This window comes from Phytophthora sojae (assembly GCF_000149755.1).
Source record: "Phytophthora sojae unplaced genomic scaffold PHYSOscaffold_9, whole genome shotgun sequence".
In the NCBI taxonomy this organism is placed as follows: Eukaryota; Oomycota; class Peronosporomycetes; order Peronosporales; family Peronosporaceae; genus Phytophthora; species Phytophthora sojae.
The window spans coordinates 2,857,888-2,862,952 of NW_009258123.1; positions in this window are offsets into that span (position 1 = coordinate 2,857,888).

Here is a 5,065-nt window from a genome sequence, read left to right on the forward strand (position 1 = left end):
TCTCATTCTTCGCAGAGTATAAAATCCGGGTTGAGTACAAACCCGGAAGACTCAATGTGGTGGCCGACGCGCTCTTGCGTCGACCTGACTACGCCACGACTGATGCCGACGTCAATGCCATTGACGCCATGCGATCGAGCACCCATACGTCGTCACTGTTGGACGACGTGAAGGTCGCGTACGCGCACGACGCGGACGCGAAGCTCTTGCTGGCCTATGGCTCAGCGCCTTCTGACAAAGCTCGTCAGAAGCTGCCGAAGCATCTTCGTGCTCGTGCACACCGTTATCGGCTGCACGACGGGTTATTACTCTACAGTGCAGTCGACGACAACGCGGACCGCGTTGTCGTACCCAATGACCATGACCTGCGACTCAGGATCATGTATTAGTATCACGATGCACCGACTGCGGGGCATCCGGGCCGTGAGAAGACATACCTTCTTCTCACGCGGGACTTCTACTGGGCCCACCAGTATAAATGGGTGCGCAAGTACGTCCGTGCTTGCGAGGTTTGTCAACGTGTGAAGCCTGCGCCTTTCGCGCAGGCTCCCTTGCAGTCACTACCAAGTCCACGGGAGTGTTGGCAGTCCATGTCTTTGGACTTCGTGTTCGGCCTTCCCCCGGACAGCCAGGGGAACACGGGCGTTGTGGCCTTTGTTGACCGCTTCAGCAAGATGGTACATCTTGCTACCGTACCCGCTGAAGTGACTGCGAAACAGACGGCGCGTCTGTTCGTTGACATGGTGTTCAAACGCCATGGCACGCCGATCGACATCGTGTCGGATCGAGACCCGTGCTTCACTGCACACCTTTGGCAAGAAGTGCTTACGCTCGCTCGTTCCAACACTGGAGCGAGTGCCTGCCGATGGCGGAGTTCGCCATCAACAACTCGGCGCATGCCTCGACCGGGCATACACCGTTCTACGTGAATGCCATCAGGCACCCACGCCTCCCAAGTCTACTCGGGACGGTGGCTCCTTCCTTAACCCTTTAGCTACGAGGCTTCGTACGGGTCCAGTCTGACCTATACGACAGCTCATAATTGACTACAATTGGCCACAACACATCGTACGGGCTAGGTAGAAGCTCGCAGAGTCAGCCAACAGGTCCAAGCGGAACTGTACCATAGCCACATGTGAGCAAATCAACAAGCTTGCGCGTACCGATATAAGACTCGGGCAGATTCTCTTCTATTCTACAACTATCGAGCGGCAAATCACACGAAAACCAAAATCCATAAGTACAGGTTTGTTGAGGGGTTGACGAGAGCTGCCATTGGTCTAAATGGAGCGTGTCTGCGCAGGGCACAGACACCACGAAGACCAACGCAGAGGCAGGGCCTACTGCTGGAAGCGAGCTGAACGAGTTCAGCTCGGACGCAATTCACTTCGTACAGCGCAGACAAGCCGTCATTCGGTTTGTCCAGGACGCTATCGCAGCTTCTGTGGACCGACAGAAGCTGAACGCAGACAATGTTGGCAGGGGTAACACAAACGAATTCAAGAAGGGTTCATTAGTTTTGTTAGCTACGCAAAACCTGTCTAAACATGCAGTTTCCGACTTCGGGGCGAGCAAGCTCGCTCCGCGCTTCATCGGGCCGTTCACAGTGCTGGTACGGCACGACAACGCCTACACACTGGACATACCGTCTAGTATGCGCCTCCATCCAACGTTCTACGTCGGACGGCTGAAGCCATACCTGAAGCACGAGCTACCTAGTTCGGCTGAACCGAAGCAGAAGACTCGGCGGAAGCCGTCATCCTCTCCAGTGTGAAGTCGCGCTGGAGCAGCGGGTCGGGCTAATGGTCCAGCTCGGCCGGAACGATCAAGGCGGTCTGGGAGGCCGGCACAACCTGATGATACTTCAGATCGCCAAACCTAGCGCTCTGGAACTACTCCACGACCGGAACTCGGTCGTGGGGAGACGCGAGATCAGGGTCAACACCAAGTTGACCACACACGGGGCGTGTTTTCACCACCACCGTCGCCGATTCGTGATGCACACGGCTCAACTCGATGGATTGTTGAGCGGATTGTTGATCACAGTATCTCGAGAACGAACAGGCAACCAGTTCGTTTTCGTACTCGTTGGAGAGGATTTCCTCCCAACCAAGATACATGGGAGCCACGGAACGTCTTGCTCCAAGACGTTCCAGACTTGGTGAGGGCATACGAAGCCCACATACTGGAACGTAATGCGAGCGCTGCTGTTAACAGCAGCGCCCGAAGACACTTCGAGGGCAGACATAGGTACCTGCCCCCGCGGCAACGACGCGGTTCGCACGTTGCCGCGCATGCTACTCAGCAGCTGAGAGGTTCTCCGCTGTTGCGCCAGCGGTCTTCAACTTCGACGCGCTCGTTCCATTACGAGCTCGCTCTCTTCAACGTCACGCATTGACCAAGCGGTCAATGGTGGTTGACGTGCCGGGACCGGCATATCTAACCTTGACGGGGGGATGGTGTAACGGGGTTACACGCACAAGTGGCTACAGTCACTTGTTACTCTAACAGATGCGATGTCTGTTAGAGGTTTGAACACTTCCTCGACCTTGGTGTAAGGTACACCAATGGCTACACACATTTACGACCACCACGACGGGTGGTCCATACACATTTAGGATTCCTATTGGCTGAAAGCAGTATCTTTTAGCCAATGAGTGACTTGCATGTTAGCAGAATCCTGCCAACCAGCCGTTGGCAGATTCCTAGTTTAGAATATTAAATTTTAGAGGAAGTCAGAAACATTAAACAAAAATAGCAGTTCTCATCTTTTACCAAAACCCGCTACTTGGAGTCTTTATCTTGTTTAAAGTATACTCGTGGATCTCGAGTATACTTAACTCAAGGAAAAAAACCTACGCTTCCTCATACACCTGCGCATACGTGTAAGTCGTAGTAGTGAGCCAAGGTAGGCCCATTACAGTCGTCGACTGCACTGTAGAGTAATAACCCGTCGTGCAGCCGATAACGGTGTGCACGAGCACGAAGATGCTTCGGCAGCTTCTGACGAGCTTTGTCAGAAGGCGCTGAGCCATAGGCCAGCAAGAGCTTCGCGTCCGCGTCATGCGCGTACGCGACCTTCACGTCGTCCAACAGTGACGACGTATGGGTGCTTGATCGCATGGCGTCAATGGCATTGACGTCGGCATCAGTCGTGGCGTAGTCAGGTCGACGCAAGAGCGCGTCGGCCACCACATTGAGTCTTCCGGGTTTGTACTCAACCCGGAATTTATACTCTGCGAAGAATGAGAGCCATCTCGCCATCCGTTGCGAGATGTGCGGCGACTTCACAGCCGTCCGCAGCGACGCGTGGTCCGTATAGACCACGAACGGTTTGCTTCCGAGTAGATACACTCGGAACTTCGCGAGTGCGTACTTCATGGCAAGGAGCTCCTTGTCATGTACCGGGTAGTTGCGCTCAGCTGGCTTCAGCTGACGCGATTGGTAGTAGACGACATGATCACGGCCCTCGTGATCGTGCTGCATCAACGCACATCCGATTGCGAAGTCGGATGCGTCACACAACGTGGAATGGGCGATCTTGGTCGGCCACCGCCAAGATCGTCGCCTCAGTCAAGCCCCGCTTGACTGCACCGAAGGCCTGCTGACACTCAGCAGTCCAAACCCACTCGGCGTCTTTCTTCAGGAGCTGGGACAGCGGGCGTATCATACCCGCGTAGTCCTTCACGTACTTACACAAGTACGTGGCCAAGCCAAGGAACTGCCGCAGTTCCTTGACGTTCGACGGCGTCGGCCACTCATTGACCACTCTGACCTTCTCAGGGTCAGGGCGGACACCGTTCTTCCCAACGAGACACCCGAGCACGGGTATCTCGCTCACCCCGAAGATGCACTTCTTCAGGTTTGCATAGAGCTTGTGCTTGCGCATGAGCGCAAGCAGCTTCCGGAGATGCACCTTGGGCATCTCAACATCGCTCATCCCGTCCGCAGCCCGGCTGTGGACGAACACATCGTCGAAGTAGCTCGGTGCGAAGTCGCGCACCGAGCGCAACAAGTGCGTCACGCACCTGTTGAAGGTCGCAGGGGCGTTCTTCAGGCCCTGCGGCATCACTAGCCACTCCCAGAGCATGCCGCTCGGCGTGCTCACTGCCGTGAGAGGGATATCGCTCTCACGCATGAGGATCTGATAGAACCCATCGCGCAGATCAAGAGCACTGTAGATAGTGCTCCTGGCCATCGAATCGATGATGACATCTTGTCGCGGTATCGGTGCAAGTTTTTCCGGTGCGGGACGTTTGCAACCGTCCGCACCGCTTGCAGCATCGACTCCCGGAGTCGACACGCTCTCCTTACCTCGACGCCTGTTATTGGCGGAGCCCTCCATTACGGAGGGTGCGTCGGCTCCCCGAGCCGACGAATCAAATTCGTCCAAGCTATCGACTCCCGGAGTCGATGCGACTTCAATACCTCGACGCCAACCATTGGCGGAGACCCCCGTTACGGAGGGTGCGTCAGCTCCCGGAGCCGACGAATCAAATTCACCCAAGCCATCGACTTCCGGAGTCGACGGCGTTTCGTCACCTTGGCTCTTATTATTGGCCAAAACTGATCCAATCAGATTCGCGTCAGCCTCCACGGCTGAAGCGTGTGACTCGCCTGCGTCATCCGTGCCCCTTGAGGTTGGAGACTCTTCCTGATTCGCTGAAAAGCGGGTGTCGATCTCCGAGATCAACACGTTTTCTCCTTCAGCCGTCGGCGGCGACGCCGACGCTTGCTGCTCTTGCGCGCGTGCTCGCGCGCGCCCAGGGTGCTCCGGAACAGCGGCATTAGGCGCTTTCTCGAGTGGGGAGTCGCGCTCACCTGTCGGTGCGTGCGTAGCGGCAACAGGGCCATCGCTCACGGTTCCGCTGTCGCGACCGAAGCGCACGAGAGTGCGCTTCTCCCAATCGATGCCCGGATCATGCCGTGCAAGCCACGGCATGCCCAATACAATGTCAAACTTATCGTCCGGATCCAGGACGATAAGTTTCTCGTAGAAGGGTCTCGTCTTCAACGAGTCCCAGCTCTGCTCCTCAAAGCGCTCTTTCTTCGTCTTCGCACTGAG